Below are 20,619 nucleotides of genomic sequence, written 5' to 3' on the forward strand. Positions count from 1 at the left end.
AATGCTGGATGCCCAACCTTTGCCTATAGTGTGGGCATGTAATTTTTGAAATTAGGCATTGACATGGGCACAAAGGGCCGGTTCACAGCAGGTCAGACGGACACATTCTCTAAAATGTCTGTCCGTTCTGATTCGGTTCACACACAGTCGGATAGATTTTATATAAACACTTGCGCCCTAGCTTGACAACAAATCATCATCGGCCAGCTGGTAAACTCTTTCAGTTACTTTTGACGTGGCACTTGTTCGAGCCTTCCGAATGGCATAGTGTGTTCATCTGCCTTATGTCCGCGGACAGTCTCATGTCCGTCCTCAATTCCCTACGCCAATCGTTTTTTGACACATTCAACAGACGCCCCTGCGCTTTGCCCATGTCCAAGCTTGTTTGAACCCGCCCAAAGTCTTTACAGACCAAAAAGATACAATTTACAAAAAAGTAAAAAATAACAAGTTTATTATTATTTTGATTAGTAAAGCATCTTTTTGTGTTGCGATTGGTGGGCTTTCTCACAATTTTCAATGTATCCAATCAAATTTTTTTACATACAATAATCAATGTTGCAATTAGCATCTTTCTACCATTCCTTTGTGTAGCATAGACTGGGAACACTGACGTGATCGGTGCATGTGAGTTGACCCTACTCATCCCGCTCAATCGACCCATCTCCAACTTGTAACTATACTTGCACATTTGCACCTATGGGATTGTTTATGGCGAATATATTAATAGAAGGTATTAACATCCAAAAGGATTTTTGGGCTCTTATATGGTGCTTAAGCTTAGACAAAATAACAATGATAATTTTGTCCATTTTTACAAATGTAAATCGAGTGTATTAACAACTCAATCATCCATGCCTTTTGGGGGTGCCCTATAGTTGAGGTGGTGTGGAAAAGAATCATATCATCAGTTGCTATTACAAGATTGATTGAATGCAAATATTAGAATGAGGGGTGCACTCTTTAGAGATTGAGGCTCTATCAATGAAGAAACCATGAAGTTATGGCACATCATCATAGCTATCACTTTTCAGGCTTTGTGTGTGGAACAATAGAAACCGCGTGCCAATGACAAAGGGGGTCAAATTTAACCCTTAAGTTTTATGTGACAAAATAGTGTTGTTGGGGATAAAGGCGCCTCTACCTAGCCGCCACTGTATTACTACACTGATAGTACCTGCCACTGCACACTGCCACCACTGGTGTGATCGATGCATATGAGTTGACACTGCTCATCCCGCTCAATCGACCCATCTCCAACTTGTAACTATACTTGCACATTTGCACCTATGGGATTGTTTATGGGGAATATATTAATAGAAGGTATTAACATCAAAAAGGATTTTTGGGCTCTTATATAGTGCTTAAGCTTAGACAAAGTAACAATGATAATTTTGTCCATTTTACAAATGCAAATTGAGTGTATTAACAACTCAATCATCCATGCCTTTTGGGGGTGCCCTATAGTTGAGGTGGTGTGGAAAAGAATCATATCATGGGTTGCTATTACAAGACTGATTGAACGCAAATATTAGAATGAAGGGTGCACTCTTTAGAGATTGAGGCTCTATTGATGAAGTAACCAAGAAGCTATGGCACATCATCAGAGCTACCACTTTTCATGCTTTTTGGAACAACAGAAACATTGTGTCAATGGCAAAGGGGGTCAAATTTAACCCTTAAGTTCTATGTGACAAAATAGTAAGTGAAACCCTAGCAATAGTGAAAAGATTGAAGAAGAAGTGTCGTGTCTTTAAAGTGAGTTTTAAGTTATTGAAGAAAGCTCCTTTTTTAATGTACCCATCCCAAGCGAGTGTATGTCCAAGTTTTTGGTGGGTACTCCATGGACCCCCAATAGCATTTATCAAGATGATGTACATGTAAATACTCCTTGATAAAAATATCAATATTATAATATCACATTAAAAGAAACCATGCACACCACAATATGCATTCACATATACAATTATTAATCATTCATATAGATATATAATAAATATGCATATACATAGCATTAGAAGTTAATCTTTATTAACATCTCAAAGAGAGAGAGAGAGAGAGAGAGAGAGAGAGAGAGAGAGAGAGAGAGAGAGAGAGAGAGAGAGAGAGAGAGAGAGAGAGAGAGAGAGAGAGAGAGAGAGAGAGAGAGAGAGAGAGAGATGTGGGGGGGAGCTATGAGTGCTACTATAAGAGAGCGTGAGATGATCTTCGTGGAGCCATTGGCAACACCTTCCACTAAAAGATACTTGTGGAATTTGCTCGGACATTCAACCTAGTTTGAAAGAACATCGTAAGTGTTAGAGTAAGATACATAAAATATCTTCATTAGCTACATCACATGGGAGAGGAGAAGAGAGATCTTCTTCGTGCAAATCTATAGTACTAATAGTGTTAATGCGTGGATTATAGCCTAGCTACCCTTGGACATGTGGCCTCAAAATTTATTGCCTCCTTGTGTGACTAACCTATGTGCAACAATCCATTGCATCTCCAAAAATGTAATGCACTATCCCCTCTTCCTGCTCTCCCCCCCCGCAACAACAACAACAATGATAATGTCCAAGTTATTACCCCTAAACTCTATTTAACCTAACCATCAATAGTTTATAGCCAAATTTTTTCTTCCATCTGTGTGTGTGTGTTGTGTGAGTCTTCTATCTCTCTCCCTTCTTTTTCTCATTTCTCTACTTTTCTCTTCTTCTTCTTCTTCTTCTTCTTCTCTCTCTCTCTCTCTCTCTCTCTCTCTCTCTCTCTAGCTAGCCTATGTGCCCATGTGCATATTATTTCAGCTCTTCTTCATTTTCAAACCATCAACAAACTAGTTGCTATAATGGACAAGATGGGAAACTATTGATTCTTCTATTCAGCTTTGAATTCTTTCAAGTAGGATTCATCTATACAACTCCACTTCTCCATCAAGAATCTTGAAGCAAGCATCAAGATTGAGAAGATTGAAGACATCTTTCAACCAATATTGCATTTGGAGCCAAGACTTGGGGCAAAGCTTGATTTCAACTGTCTCTTTCATAATCGAATATTCAAGCATATTGAAGAGCATTGGAAGGTTACATTTTAGCTACCATTGAAGTCCCATGGTTGAAGGATCAATGAATTTGATAGTTTAAGAGAGATTATAATCATCATTTAGTCTCTATTTTTTATCCTTGCATTCGAGCTTAGAGAAAAACAGTGAGTTCACTAATCTTGTTGAGGTATCCCTATTCCTATCCCACTTTCAATCTTCAAATTCCAATCCACTTCATTTGAAAGATGATAGCTCTTTTGATTTCATGCATTCCATACTCGTGTCCTTAGTATACCATGATAGCTTTAGAATCCAAAGAGAAATGCAATATCCATCAAGAAAAAAGAAAAATGATGGATGCCAAGAGAGATAGGGGGACAAAAGAGAGGTGAACCTCCCTCACTATTGAAGGATTTGAAAGGTGTATAACCTAACCCAGGTGGAACTTTGCACATTCCCTAGTGATTTGAAGCCCATGCAGATACCCTTGGCCACTATTTTATCCCTCACATAAGTAAATACATATGGAGGACTAAAATTGAAGACATTCTTAAAGATTTAGGACATTACAAGTTCATAAAGGGAACTACTTGGGTATTACAAGAATGAACATGGCATTTATAGATGCTTTGAGACTTTCATAAGTTTCCATAAGGTAATTAAAGGTCTTATAGGGGATTTACAAGTCTTATAGGGTATTTATAGGTCTTACAAGATTGCTGTAATAGTTTACAGGCTCAAATTTGGTCATACAAGGCATTTACAAGCTTGAACAAGGCAATGACGGATAATGGATAGTTTTTATTAGCCATGATACATTAGCTATAAGTTATTCTCTATTAATCGAATTAGCAAGAGTAGGTGCTCTTTTGTAGAGAGGATCCTAAGCTTTGGTTTGAATTAAAAATTTTGGGATCTAGCTAGTGCAAGTTACTGTAGCTTTAATAATAGGAGGTATAATAGGACTACACCATAATGATAGGGCATAAAGGAGAAAATAAGTCCCAAGAGGATATCACTCAGCAAATCAAATATTATCTAATGGAAACAAATGCTCATGGTCCTCAAAGATCCTCAAATGCAAGGTGAAATTAGTGCACTCAACACTACAATATGTGAACATGAAACATGTCATGCATCAAGGCATAGTGAACAAGTTGCAAAGATACATTAAATGGATTAAGGCATAGTGAACTAGTTGCAAAAATGCATCAAATGGACCAAGGCATAGTGAACTAGTTGAAAAACTGCTTTCAAATAGGAGACAAAGAAAATAGAGAAAGGGCATAAACAAGTGTGGATGCAAGGGTTCCACTTCAGCAATGAATTCAAGTAGAGCTAACATGCCTATTGGTAGCCCACGAGTACCAACATACCCTATGTTCAATACATCAAAGGAAGTAAACAATTTTAGGCCTACATATGGTATTGATACAAGGAATCAACATGCTAAAATAAAGTCATCAACCTCTACTCTAAATAATGACAAACTTATTCCCATGGAGCTTTATAACGAGCACAAGAAGAAAGGACTTTTGCTTTAAGTGTGGAGAGAAATATATTGCAGATTGTCCTTCAAAATGTATCTCCAACAAAGCCAATGTCAATAGCATGTAAGTGCTTGAGGATCTAGAGTATGAACTAGTGAAGTAGATTAGTTTTATGATGAAATTGATGTGGCTGATTTGATAATATCTTTCCTTTTGATTTAGATGGATAAAAAATTGACATTGAAAAAATACTCTATTAAACTAGCACATATCTTTGGGATCATATAACCTCTATCTTCAAATGATCTTTTGAAGGAAGACTATGCCACTTTATTGGGCTTTGTTTCATTATATGCTTTCTTTTTTGGAACATATTTTATTTTTCTTTGATAAATTATATATGTGACCTATATGAGATAAAAGTAATCAAAAAGAGCTTTCCTCCAAGCTATAGCGTGCTCAATTTGGATCACCCTACTAAAAGTAATAGTATATCTGGTACAAAAAGGTATGTAGTGGATTAGAAGAGCTTTTGTTTGAAGAATTTCAGGCCAAGTTTCCATTTTTATGGTTCAGCATTGAAGCATATATGCCATACTTGGTTTTTAGCTCTACGCTGGACATTTCTTTAGAGGATTCTTGAAGATTATGGAGTTTTTTTTCAAGTCTATGTAGAGTACTCCACTCCACCACTAGAATCTTTTGTAATAAGTTTTCGATTTTGTTTTTGAGGACAAAAACATCTCATGGGGATAGATTGTAATGAAAAGGAATATAGAAAAAATATAGAAAACATTGATGTATTTGATAAATATACATGGGGTCACATTGACACAAGTAGAATTAGATGTAACAAACATTTTCTTTCACATTAATCAAAGTCTCTTTCATCTTCAAGCTCTCTTGTGACAACTTTCATGGATTCCTTTGCCTTCTCTCTCTTCTTTCTAGATTTTCATACTATCCATGCATTTTCTTTTTTGTGAATGAGCAATAAAACTCTTCTTTGATGTATTAAAGAGGCTTTAGGGGGATTAGTCTTATTATGTACTTTTGAAAAATTTAATGCTTTTATGCTACCATATTTGCAAGAAAGCATTCATGCTGTAATACCACATTTTAACTATATGTAGTGATTTTTACATCATTTGGATAGTAATACATACATTATTGCTAAATGGTGAACATTTTCTATCTTCTCTCAAATCTCATTACATTGAGTAGGTATTGTAGAAAGTCTACCAGTTTTATCGGGCGTGCTTTGCTGATTTCTTGTTGCTGCCACTTGATAGTTGGTTGCTATTTTGTATAAATGGCCCCATCATCTACAATAGACATGAAATTATATAACATAAAAAAAATTGATGATACCAACTTCAATTTTTGGAAGGGGGAGATGTAAGATGTCCTTATTTAGAAGAAGCTACATGATATCTATGAGAAGACAACTACCTCTATAAAAGTGTATCTCATGAAAAATTTGTTTGATTTACAAATGAAGAAGGGCTCGACTATTTCCTCCCACCTTAATGAATTCAATATTATATTTAGTCAAATGTAAGCTCAAAAGTTGAAGTTTGAAGATGAGATTAATGCAATCTTTTTGCAATGTTCCTTGCATACATCATGGGATACTTTTAAAATATCCATCAGTTATCCGACTACAGATGATCAGTTAAAGTTTAATGATATTGTGGGCAGTTTATTGGCTAAAGAGATACACATGAAATCCATAGACCAAGGTAGAAATGATTGAGCATTGGCAACTTAGGAAGAAAAAGGTAGAAAACAAAGAAAGGTAAAAACCATAGACGTGGGATGGTCACACAACAAATCCAGACCCAAGAAAGACATTGAATGCTTCCACCACACTAAAACATGTCATATTAAGAAGGACTATTACAAATGGAAGTGAGAAAGAAAAAAAAAGATGAACAATGATAAGGATGTTGATAGGGAAAAAAGTAAAATTGAAGAAATTAATATAGTGATTGTACATAATGACAATGCTAAAGTGCTATTTACTTCTACTCTTCCTACACACATGCTAGTTGAAATAGATAGAAAACTAGCTCAAGACTGAACACTTGATTCTAGCGCATCTTTTCATGTGACTCCTCATAAGAGTGGTTCTATTTATATAACAACATGTGTGGATCAATCTATCTTGGTAATAACTATGTAAGTGATAGTTTTTGCAAGTAATGTGCAATTTTCTTTTCAGAATGTAGCTACTTTACTCTTTGGAATGTACATCATCTGCTTATGCTTATTAAGAGGTTAATATCTAGTAGTAAGTTGGATGACTTGGGATACTCTATTACTTTTGAGAGTTATTCATGGAAAGTCCACAAGAGATAATTTGATATAGGTAACTATAGTAATTGAGTAGCCAAAACTATTTTTGTGGCATATCTAGATGGGATATATGTCTAAAAAAGGAATGGAAATGCTATACATTTGGGTCACTTGCATTCTCTTGATTTTTTTAATATTTCTATTTGTGAGCATTGTATATATGGAAAGTATGCATATTCATCCATAAGAAAAACTTAAATAGGAAAATGAGTGATCCACTTGACTTAGTGCATAACGATATATGTGGATCTATGCCTATAAAATCTATAGGAGCGGTATCTGATATGATCAAATTCATTGACAATGCACGCAACTACAAAAATATAGGCTTTCTTAAATAGGAAAATGAGTGATCCACTTGACTTAGTGCATAACGATATATGTGGAGCTATGCCTATAAAATCTATAGGAGCGGTATCTGATATGATCAAATTCATTGACAACGCAACTAGAAAAATATAGGCTTTCCCTATGGGCAGGACATATGAGGCTTTATCTTGTTTACAAAAAAATTTGACATGTGGAAAATTAGTCTAACAAGAGACCTAAGTGTCTCAGAATTGATAATGGTGGAAAATATGTCACTCATGAGTTCAAAAAATTTTAACTCATTGCACCTCGTCCCAAAATGGTGTTACCACTATAGAACATATGAATAGGGAAATAAATAAAGAGATACTAACTATACTATCTAATGTTAGTCTTCCCTGAGTATGTTGAAATGGCAAGCTCAACATGTGTGGACATTAATGATGGGCCACCTGACTAGATGGATCTGCATGTCTATACTTAACATGTTAACTAGGTCATTATGATTCTCACATGGCCAAAAATTTATTACTTATTATATTTAGTTTGTTGCACCTACTTACAACTGGCATAGTTATAGCACTAGTCGATTAGTATAGTTAGTTATGCACTATTTGACTTAGTAGGCCACTTTTCTTTATGTTGTATCTTATCTGTACTTTATGTACATTGTATTGTGTGTGGAAGAAGAAGAAACTAGCAAGAAAATATTTTGGCCTCCATTTCTCTTCTCGTGTTCTTGAGTGAGCTTCCTCTTATGTGTATGGTATGTGTTTGGTGCATCAACTCAAGCAAGTCCCCCCACCACGTGATTCTTGATATGATATTAGAGTGACACCACTGAGAGCGTCTGGTCTTGAAGGATGAAGTGAAGAAGAAGAAGTAAGGATTTAAGCAAGCAGGCAATGGGTAATAAGCTTTCCATTTCTTCCACTCTTTCTCTTGGATAGTGCCTATGGAGGCATAAGAAGTAGGGCAAAGTGAAAATCTCAGATTGCTATGAGATTTGGTGTGCAAGTAGAGCATATGAGGCCATCTTGGGCCCCGTTTTAGAGCCACAAGGTTGTGTACAAGAGTTTCAGGATATACTGTGATTTCAATCAAAAGTGGATGCATAGGTTGTAGATTTTGAGTTTGTAAATTTTGAGGTGTTTTCTAGGAAGAAAAAAGTTTTCTAGGAAGAAAACATAAGTTTTATCTACAAATAGGTTATAGATTACATGCATTGTCAAGCAATCACTAAAAAATATTGCTTGGTGTATTGCTTGCACTTGTTAAGAAAGGTTGCAGAAAACTTGCTTGTTGTTTTGTATCGTTTTTGTGATAATGGCAGAGAACAGTGAAAATCCTATCATTGAGAAGTTGGATAAGAACAACTACCCTTAATGGAAGTTCCATGTGACAAACTTCCTCATTGGAAAGGGCCTTTATAAGTTCGTTTCAAGTGAAGAAAAGGAGTTAGAGCTAAGCATCCCTACGACTGCAAATGAATTAAAGGTGTGAAAAGAATGGAATGCAAAAGACAAAAAGGTGATGTATTGGTTATTTGCAGCCATTGATAATACTATACTAGGATATATCAGAAATACAAAAACTTCACATGCAACTTGGATAGTTTTTGAGAACATGTTTTTAGTAAATACAAAGGCAAGAACGATTCAACTCAAACAAGAGTTGAATACCTTGAAGAAAGGGAAAATGTTTGTCGATGAGTACGTTTTGAAGTTGAAGAGCATTCTAGATGCTTTAGCAACGATTCACTACAAGATATAGACCTTATAGCGACGTTTAAAGCGACGAAAATACAAACAACAAAATTTGCCCCCGTCATCGCAAAAAGCGTCGTTATTGACGACGCCATAGAATCGTCGCTATAACCGTCGCTATATGCGTCGCATATAGCGACGCATATAGCGACGGTTACAGAGAATTTGCGACGCTGATAGCGACGGCAATAGCGACGCGTGCAGCAAAATTTGCGACGCAAATAGCGACGGTAACAGAGAAATTTTTTTTTTGTGGCAGGGCAGCAAGCTGCCCTGCCACATATAGCACTGTGTGCTGTATGAGAGCCATACAAAATAGTTTCTGCACTGCTTCATACAAAGCGTTTGCAAACAAAAAGAATGTATACTGAAATCATAAAACTGATGGATGAAATAAATACATGATATCGCATAAAATGCGATTGGTACAATCATAAAACAATATCACTAATACATAGAAAATGTCTACATAGATCGGGCGACTAAAACCTAAAGGTATGTGAGCTCTAAGGATCCAAGGGCGAGCTACAAATCGTCGTCCCCCGAAAGCTCTTCCCGCTGTAAAGGAGCATCAAACGGATTCTGCAGAAAAAGAAACAACATATCAATCCACCATACAATAATGCATTCAAATATCTCATGGTAACTACGGACAAGAAAGATGAGTGACTTACTGGGCCGCCGCGTCTATACAATCGGTCGATCAATGATCTGAGACCGTGCCTCTCCGCATATCGAGTCTCAAGGCCTTGCGGATCGCGATTTGTAATGGAGTGCTGCAAAGAAAACAAAATGCTAACTGTTAGAAACATGATTGTCAGTACAAAGAATATCTCAAAAAAACAAATAAGCAAAACAAAAGAGAATCTTACAAAGTCCTCCAAATATGTCCTGTGGCCGCCACTCCCAAGATGATGTACCGATCCGGCCTCGATTCGTGCCCTCGCCGCCTCCCGCTGCTGACTCCAACGTCCTGGCGAATTTGTAGCCTCCTCCCTCAGTCGGTGCCAGTCGTCTGCATCTAACCACTCGGGCTTTGGAGCCCCACTCTTGATTGCCTTGCGTGCGTCGGATCGTCTATGTGACATGTATGCACGCATGCAATCCATCATCCAGCCCGTAGAGAATCTATCCACTGCGGCTGGCACCGGGAACTCCTCGTGCAAGGATGCTACTATGTACTCCTTGCTCCCCTCCGGTATGTTCCTCCAATGATCCAGGACGTTGTGCCGAAAAACTTGTTGGCACAACTCCCTCATGCGAGCCATCACCCTCCTCCCCTCATCATTCATGATGATGGCTCCTGACCTGCCATCCACTAGGTATCCATAATCCCTAGGAGTGTGCCTTGTATGGGCCCTCTCCCATCTCCGTCCACGCTCCTGGGCATATCCAGGAGACCCCTGAACATCCGGTGTACCGACGGGGGTACCCTCTCCCGGAGTGCCACACAAAGGGGTGCCGCCAGAGGGTGTGCCACCAAAAGGAGTGCCACCAGAGGGGGTGCCACCAAAAGGAGTGCCACCAAAAGGCGTGACATCTGCCGACGGCTGCGCAAAAGCCGGAGTAACTGGAGTGGACGTCCCCACAGGTGTGACAAATCCTGGCGGTGACCGAGCTCCAGCTGAACGACGAGACGGAGACACCGCGTCCGTGTCTCCACAGCAGCACCCCCCTGATCCTCCTGCAGTCGCAGTCCCTCCCTCTGGCCCAAGTTGCGAGCGTCTACTCGAAGCTGAAGCATCTGATCGCGCCGAAGCTGATCTAGCAGAGCGTCCTAACGAAGAACGAGACAGCTCCTGATCTGCTATCTCTCTGAATCTCGCGAGCTGATCTGGAGACATACGTGCCATCATCTCCTGAAACTCCTCATCGCTCATTCCTCGACTCATCCTGAAAATGTCGATACCTGCACAGATAAAAAATAATGTTAGAATAATCAATTTAAACTATACAAAGCACATTAATAAAATCATTTTTGAAAAATCCCTCTTAAAATGTATATCTTGTCTACCTTTATGGAAGATCTAAACAACAAATTGAGTAATACAATTCTCCAAGAATGAAGTATTCTATGGTCCCATGTTAATCTCCTGACACAACTCTGCATACACTGGAAGGTCGATAGACATGTCACCACAAAACAACGAGTCTGTCTCGTTCTCAAAAAATTCTACGACTTCTGTATTTCCATCATTGTTAGTCGATGCAGGCTCCAAGCTTGCGGTGGCCTCCACCCCTTGTAATTTCGATCCCTCTATTTGCATATTTTCTTCATCTATGCCTGGAACATCGCTTTGATCGTATACTCTCGCACCTCGAGGAGTTGAAGGTATAACATACCACCATCGAGGTTGTCGGGGATTTGGATAGAAGATTACCTATTCACAAACACTTTCAAACCGTCTTCAAACCATTGTGACATAAACCATGTCGTATTACAATTAGCAAGCAAATGCCTAGTTGCACCTGTTCACAATGGGCCGGCAACACAAAGGTGTCGCGCAAATCCATCCATTTTTTTCCGGAATCTATTTCGAGAAATCCAGATGGACCTCGTCGAACTGTTGCGCCAGCTCCTCCAAGTACCACTTTGAACCACTGCACGTCGAATATTATCATGGAGAAGCTACGGTAATCCACCGTAATAATACTTTGCAAATTCCCAAAATACTCCATCTCATCCACAACCGTGTTCGGATCCGTTGCTCGTCGCCGGCTCTCTTGCTCAAACCTTGCCATGACACCACAGTCCATTGTGGAGCGCATTTTGTCAATACGCTCCACCCGAAAATGCCGTCCGTGCGACCACGCTGCACTATATATTTTGTACTGCACATTGAAACACTCAAATTAGATGTAGCAAGCAAATTTAGATACGACACATTCTAAACCCCTCATTACCTTTGGACTACATCCCCTCGAGAACTCCCACTCCTCCATTGAGACCTCTGTCCCTTCGCTGGATGCTGCGGTCAAGGCTCCATGCAACCATCGTGTTGAGATAAACCGCGGTATCTCCTCCATGCCTTCGGGATATCGAATCGGTCGGTGACGCGTACTACGTCGGAATTCAGCTCGTGCTTCCTCTCGATCTTGCCTTGCAATCTGGTACTTGGCGAGCCACGTCTCCATGGAGGCATGGTGCAACATACAAAAGCGATTCACCTTCTCTTCCATTGAGGCATCCATTCTTTTTTCTACCCCATTTCCAACCACCACATCTCCAATTAGCCTGTCATCGTCCTTCAGCGTCCATAGCATTTCATTGTCTGGTTCCACCGTTGGTAGCCATTGTGAGATATGCACTAACGCCTCTGACACCAACCAACCTTCCGCCATGCTACCTTCCGGACGAGCTCGTTGTCGCACAAAGCATTTCAGGGTTTTCATGAAGCGCTCCAGGAAGAACATCCATCGCGTATGGACAGGTCCAGCAATCTCCACTTCATCCACAAGATGTACAAGAAGGTGAACTTGTATCGTGAGCATGCTAGTGGGCAGGTATTTCTCAAAGAGACAGACCGTCTCAACTGCTCCCCGCCTTGCAGATTCAATAGAGGACGTCTTAATCTCTTTCTGTGAGATCCATTGCACCAAAGTCGACAGCTTGTAAATGGCCCCGCGAATTTCTGGAGTTAGGCATCCCACGATCGCGATCGGTAGGACAAACTGCCAAAAATGAGAAAGCATTAAGAATAATGGTCACTTTTCAAATTTCAAAATGTCCACGCTAATTAAAATCCATTCTGTTCACAAACCTGACATATCTTATGCCAATCATGGGATTTTAGCCCAGAAATCTGGTCATCTTTAGAAAATGCGGACCTGAGAGAACGCATCATACCCATCGGAGTGCGAATAGACTTGATTACTTGCTTCACAATGCGCTCTTCTTTGGTAGACAAAACCTAGGGAGCGCGAGGAAGCTGCACTCCCCCTTCAGCACTCGACTGCGGCCAAAGCGCCTCCATCTTACCTACCTCCTTTAAATCCATTCGTGACCCTATAGTGTCTCTCTTTCCTGTGATGTGGTCCCATAGCAAGCTGCCCACATTTTTGAAAATATGCATGGGATCCAACAAGTGGTTGACCTGTAAGTGGGTCCAATATGGCAACTCGTAGAAAACTGAGAACCGCCGCATTCCATTTGGATGTGAATCCGGGTTTACCATTTTCAGCTCGTACCAGCTTGCAGCGTTCATACGTGCTGGAGGTCGTCCAAGAAAACCTTCCCTGAGTTCATGATCCTCCGGCAAGAAAGCGGCATGTCCTTGATATACCATCTTCTTCATGGTTCGTGACCTTCGGGAGTCTAACTGTGGCCCACACAATGGACATGCATGATAACCTGAGGTAACGAGACCTGCAAGGCGATCCACGACCTAGTGAATACTTGATTGAATGAAATAAAATATAGATATTACCGGCGAGAACAAAGGTCTGCTCACCTGAGCACTCTCCCAATCCCGGAAAGTCATGCATCGTCCACATGAGAATGGCTCGAATGTTGGCTGACCGCCGACCATCACGCCTGCTCATATCTTGCACCGTGACCCCCTCCTCCCACAAAATCTTAAGCTCATCGACTAATGGACGAAGATACATGTCCATATTTTTTACTTTGTAGCGGCCCGGGACGAGCAAGCTAAGGATGAGATGTCCTTTCTTCGTAGAAAGCCATGGAGGAATGTTGTAGTTGACAAGCACTATAGGCCACACACTGTAAGAAGTCGAGCGCAAACCGAATGGGTTCACACCATCCATGGCTTTTTCGTCTAATTGCCAACTTGCATTGAGAGCAAGGACATGGGACACGCTGATTAAGATACGACTCGCGGTCTTGAACAATAGGACCTTCTTCGTTTGCCATCTTATCTACATTACAGCAAACAAGGCTTAAATGGATAGCTTTATGGAGATGTACGTCAAGTTGCAAGTTGACCATAAACCTTGCATTGTATATAGTAGTCGAGAGATTTTCCGATGTTATATCTCGGCCTTGTATCATGCTCAACGATTTGTTTGTCCCGGTAGATAATTTTTTGTTACATCTCGGCTTTGAGTATAAGTAATCCATTTTAAAATTAATGCGCGCCATCTATGAAATTTTATAACTATAGTAATAAAATTTATTTCAATCAATTCTACTCATAGTCATAAGACCTGAGAGAAATGATCCTATACTCAATTTAAGGGTTTCTTTTTCTATAACAATAATTTTGGGTTCATTTTGATGAAGTACGTGGCCGTATGCAAAGCACATTGCATACCATTATCAATACGTATATTATCTTAAATTTCCTTCCCTTCCCTCTCCCTCTCTTTCTCTCCCTCTCCCTCTCTTCCTCTCTTTTTCTCACCCTCACCCTCTCCCTCTCGTTCTCTTTCTCTCCCTCTCTCATTTCCTCCCTCCCCCTCCCTCTCCCTCTCCCTCCCTCTTTCTCCCTCTCCCTCTCCCTCTCCCTCGCTCCCTCTCCCTCCCCCTCCCTCTTTCTCTCCCTCTCTCATTTCCTTCCCCTCCCCCTCCCTCTCCCTCTTCCTCTCCCTCTCCCTCTCTTTCTCTTTTTCTCCCTCTCCCTCTCTATCTCTCTTTCTCTCTCATTTCCTAAACAAGCAAAAAATAAAGTGATTTAAACATCCTCCAAGCAAAAGGGAGAGGGAGAGATACAATGCACTCTCCCTCTCTTTCTCTTTCTATCCCTCTCTCATTTCCTTTCCCTTCCTCTCCCTCTCACTCTCTTTCTCTCTCATTTCCTCTCCTAAACAAGTAAAAAATAAAGTGATTCAAACATTAAACAAGCAAAAGGGAGAGGGAGGGAGAGAGAGAATGCACTCTCCCTCCTTCTCCCTCTCTTTCTCTTTCTCTCCCTCTCCTATTTCCTCCCCCTCCCTCTCCCTCTCCCTCTCCCTCTATTTCTCTTTCTCTTTCTTTCCCTCTCCCTCTCCCTCTCCCTCTCTCTTACTCTCTCGTTTCCTCTCCTAAACAAGCAAAGAAGAAAGTAATTTAAACATTAAACAAGCAAAAGGGAGAGAGAGAGAGAATGCACTCTCCCTCTCTTTCTCTCCCTCTCCCTCTCTTTCTCTCCCTCTCTCTCCCTCTCCCTCTCCTTCTCTTTCATTTCCTCTCCTAAACAAACAAAAGAGAACGATTTAAACCTTCAACAAGTAAAAGAAAGAGAGAGGGAGACTCACCAATGAGATATGGCGAGCGTGGGCGGCTTCTCTTTGCAACGAGGGCTCCTCCTCTCCTTCACGAACAACGACGGTGGCGGCGGCGGCGGCGGCGGCGGCGGCGGCGGCAAGTCTCTTCCTCCTCTTCTCCCACAAAGCCTTGGCTCTCTCCCTCACTCTCTCCCTCGCTCTCGCTCTCAAAAGGCGAAGAAAACAAAATGAAAACAGCGCTCTGGTTTCGGCCGCGCTTTTTTTCCCTGCGGCGTCGCAATTGGCGTCGCTATATGCGTCGCTATTTGCGTCGCATTTGCGACGCCAATAGCGACGCATATAGCGACGCCAATTGCGACGCCAATAGCGACGCCTATAGCGACGCCGACATCCGCCGTCGCTAATCGGCGTCGCTATTGCCCCATTCCCTTGTAGTGATTGGTACAATGCCCAATGATGATGATTTGGTTTTATCTACTTTGGGTAGTCTTAAAAATGAAAAAACTAGATATCATTTGTCACTTTTGTATATGTACAAAGCCATTTCCAAAATTTGATGAGTTGGTTTCTCTCATGATGACCAAATAGATCAATATGTAGGGTGACTCATCTGAAAGAAATGGTGAGCAAGTCCAAGCATTTTACTCCAATTCAAGAAGGAGACATGGCAGATCCTCTTGGAGAGGCCGTGGTATGAGTTGTGCTAGTGATAACTAGCAAAATATATTAAATCATCAATTTGGTGAAATGCAAGTTTGAGGAGGCTACGAAAACTTTAGAGGCAAGGGGAAGTCTATAGGAAGAGGTGGATGGTAAAATAGAGGTTCTGGAAATTCTGCTATTGTTTGTCATTACTATGGTAAAATAGGTCATATTGTAGCTCATTGTTATGCTAAGAAGGATGATATCTGTAGTGGTAAATTGCAGCAAAGGAAACTATGCATTGTCTTCTCACGATAGAATGAAGACAAAAATGAGTGTCTGTTTATTATGTAGCATAATGATGAATATTGTTATAGGAAAGGGAACACATGATGATGTATGATATGTCAATTTAGTGCATCTAATCATATGACCAGTTATACTGAATGGTTCCGAGAGATGAAAGACTTACAGAACCTAGGTTATGTGCAGATGGGTGATGATTCAGGCCACCCAATTTCACATGTTAGAAAGGTTCCCTTATCCTTGCATGATGACTAGACAAAAAATCTGTCAAATATATTACATGTGCCATCAATCACAAAGAATTCAGTGTCTCTTAGCCAAATGGCAGAGAAAGGGTTATAGGTTCGATTTAATGCAAAATATTATTTTGTAAAAGATTTTAATGATAAGTGCATATTGGTCACAAAAAAAAAGAGTTGGACACATGTTCACTTTAGATGTTGGAATTCTTGCAATGAATGCTACTATGTATCCTAAAGAAAAAGGAGTGGTTGTAGACATTGAAATATGGCATAAACATATTAGACATGAAAATGTATAAATGTTGAAATTAATGTAATCTAATGGATTGGTTATAAGCTTGTTTGCTTTTAGAGTTGTAGAATTTCATAAAGTGTGTGAAGTATGCCATTTTGGTAAGTATCCAAGACAACCCTTTTCACACGACAAAGATGTGGGCATAAATATACTTGATGTGGTGTATACATATGTTTGGGGGCCTACATAGAATGTATCTCTTGGTGGCAACACATACTTTGTCACATTTATTGATGATTTTTCAATAAAGCTATGGGTATATTTCATGAAGAAAAATAGTAATGTATTTAAGCACTTCAAATCTTTCAAGGCAGCTATTTAAATAGAAACAGGTTTGAAACTTGAGATGATGGAAGGGGAGAGTACCTCTCTAATGAGTTTACTGGCTTCTTGAGGTCTCATGGGATAAAGAGACAGTTTACTTGCAAGCATATCCCATAGCAAAATGGGGTTGGAAAATAAAATATAGCCATATTGTAGAAGTTGCATGGGCATTGTCACATGTGAGTTCAAAGTGAGTAGGGATGTTGATTTTTGATGACATTTTGATGAGTAGTTAGTATGCATATTGATGATGTATTAGATGATGATAATGATCATGATACCTATGCACAGAAAGTAAAGTAAGAATCATGGAGCCTTAGTGGACCAAAAATATCATCTAGTACTACACCTACAGTTAGCCCTTAGTCTAGGAGACTAAAGAGTAGCCCCACATCTGTAGGTAAAGACAAAGGAAATAAGAAGGTGTTGGATGGTAATGATGCATCTACTAGTCATTTGGGATTTGATGGAGATTCTAGTGATTTAGAGAGTTTGGGTGATAATCTTGGTATTCCTTCAATCACAAGACACCAGATGTACAAAGAGCACATAGTAATGTAAAGACTCCACTAAGTGATCTAGTGGTACACATGTCTAGTAGGGTTAGATAACCTATTAAAAGATTTGGTTTTGAAGGTTATGTAGCTCACCATCATTCTTATATGGTGAAGGTAGTTGAGGATGTTGAGCCCACTTGTTTTGAGGATGTTGTTGGTCATGCTTATTGGGATGCATCCAAGAGACGACTGCATTAGAAGCTAATAAGACTTGGGATTTGGTATCCTTGCCTAAGGGAAAGAAAGTTATTAGTTGTGAGTGGGTTTAAAAAGGCAAGAATAATGTAGATGATTAAGTTCGTAGGTATAAGACTAGGATGGTTGCAAAAGGATATGCTCAAACATATGGTGTAGATTATGAGAGACATTCAGTCTAGTTGTTGCTAGGATGGCAACTATTTGATGTGTGATTGCTTTGGTAGTAGCCAAATGTTGGAGTTTGCAACAAATGGATGTCAAGAATGTCTTCTTGCATGGTGAATTGCAAGAAGAGGTGTATATGGAGTAGCTAGTAGGTTATGAGGATTTAAAGCATCCCACATATATGTGTAGGTTAAAGAAGGTGGTCTATGGATTGAAACAAGTACCTAGAGCATGGTCTGATAAGATTAGAGATTATCTCGTTAATATTGGCTTTTATATTTTTGATGCTGAACACTCAATTTATGTGAGAATGGAAGATGTAGGTTTGGTCATCATAGTCATCTATGTGGATGATTTGATTATTACAAGTAATAGTGACAATGAAATCACTAATGTTAAGGACATTTGAAGAAAAAGTTTGAGATGAAGGATTTAGGTGAGCTAAGATACTTTTTTAGTATTGAGATGATCAAATGTGATGATGGTATATGGCTATCCCAAATATACAATGGCTTGGATATGTTATCCAAGTATGGTATGATAGTATGTATGCCTCTTTTAGTACCATTGGGGCAAAATGTGAAGTTGAGCTTTGACGTTGGGGATGAGAAAGAAGACCCTACTATGTTCAAGAGGATAGTAGGGAATCTGATTTATATGACAATCACAAGGCCAAAATTGGGCTATGTTGTTGGCCTTATGAGTTAGTTTATACAAATGCCTAGAAAGCCCCATTTTGAATATGGTTAGATGTATATTGAGGTACGTGAAGTCCACTTTACATTATGGATTCTTTATGAGGTAGGTAAGGATGTACAAGTGTTTGGATACACAAATGCAAATTGGATTGGTAGCGTATTAAATAGAAGATCTACCAATGGATTCATGTTTTCTCTTGGTACTGCAATAGTTACATGGAGCATAAAAAAGAAACCTATAGTTGTTTTATTGAGTATAGAGGCTGAGTATAGAGGTGCTGCTATGGCAGCATGTGAGGTAGTATGGTTGCAAAAGTTATTAGGTGATTTGGATGTGCAGGGAGATGGTCCAATTGTTATTCACTATGACAACATGAGTAATATATAGCTAGCTAGAAACCCAATGTTCCATGCTAGGATAAAACACATTGAAGTGCACTACCATTTTGTGAGAGAGAAGGTACTTGTAAGAGAGATTGACTTGGTATATATTAGAACAGAGGATGAGATGGTTGATATCTTCACAAATGCATTCGATGCAGAGAAGCTTTGAAAGTTTTGAAGCTTACTTGGAGTTGTAGAGATACAATTGAGCTTAAGGGGGAGTGTTGAAATGGCAAGCTCAACATGTGCAAACATTGATGATGGACCGCTTGGCTAGATGGGTCTGCACGTCTACACTTAGCATGTCGGTGGTCATTATGATCCTTACATGGCCATTAACTTATCACTTATTATAATAAGTTTGTTGCACCTACCTACAACAACCGACATAGTTATAGTGTTAGTCGATTAGTATAGTTAGTTATGTACTGTTTGACTTGGTAGGACACTTTATTTTATGTTGTATCTTATCTATACTTTGTGTACATTGTATTGTGTATGGAATAAGAAGAAGAAACTAGCAAGAAAATGTTTTGGTCTTCATCTCTCTTCTTGTGTTCTTGAGTGAGCTTCCTCCTATGTGTATGGTGTGTGTTTAGCAGCACAACAACTCAAGCAACTCCCCCCACCACACGATTCTTGATAGAATATACCATCTAATGTTAGTCTTACTCAAGGCATTTGGACTGAGACTATAGTGATTGCTATACATTTGACAAATGGATTACCTAACACTACTTTGAATGTTGGTATACACAAAGAGGCATGGTCGAGCAAGAAGCCCTCTTATGATCACTTAATAGTATTTTATTGTGAAGATTATGTGCCAAAGAAAAATCATAGTAATTTAGAATCAAAATCTAGTAACTGTATCTTTTTGGGCTATAGACAAAGTGGTGGCATGGGCTATCACCTTTGAGATCCATAAGACAGAAATATTATCCATAGTAAGTGATGTGATCTTCAATGAGAAGAATATGAATAAGTAACCTCTTAAGGAAGTGAAAAAATGAAAGGTAAATTTTCAAGATATGTAGTTCCATCTATTATGTTGCCATACATGGCAAGTGCTAGTGATGAACTATGTAGAAAGAGGGCACAAGCAATGCTTTAGCTAGTGACCGCACAAGTGATGCTTTAGATAATGAGAAGGAAGAATGAATATTTATTGAGCATCAAGTTGAGAGACCTAAGGTGCCTCATGAAGGAAGATTAGAGGTTGAAATTCCCACTCAAGTTAGCCCATTGTGCTATGTAGATCTACTCACATCTATCATCCCTTTAAGAGATTTTAACTTGGGATTGATTATGCAATGTTGATATATTGTGGGTAGCCATCTTGTTATAAAGAGACCATGATTTGTGATGATAAGCTTAAGTGTGGGAGCTATCTTGTTATATATAGGCCATGATTTGTGATGATAAGCTTATGTACTCTGAAATGGATTCCATTATCAAGAATCTGACTTGGAAGTTGGTTCCTTTTCCAAAGGGTAAAAATGCTTTTCCATCTAAGAGAATCTATAACTTGACGGTTACAAGTGATACTACACCAGAGTACAAGGTGAGGTTAGCCAAAGATTTTAAGCAAGAGAAAGGTGTAGACTTTAATGTGCATTTTCACTTGTGAAATTTACTACTCTTTGTGATGAGATCTACATGCATCAGTAAGAGGGGTTTGTAGAGCATGGAAAA

The sequence above is a fragment of the Lygodium microphyllum genome, chromosome 2 (genome assembly GCF_053477565.2).
Source record: "Lygodium microphyllum isolate KBCC chromosome 2, Lygodium_microphyllum_v1.1.10, whole genome shotgun sequence".
In the NCBI taxonomy this organism is placed as follows: Eukaryota; Viridiplantae; Streptophyta; class Polypodiopsida; order Schizaeales; family Lygodiaceae; genus Lygodium; species Lygodium microphyllum.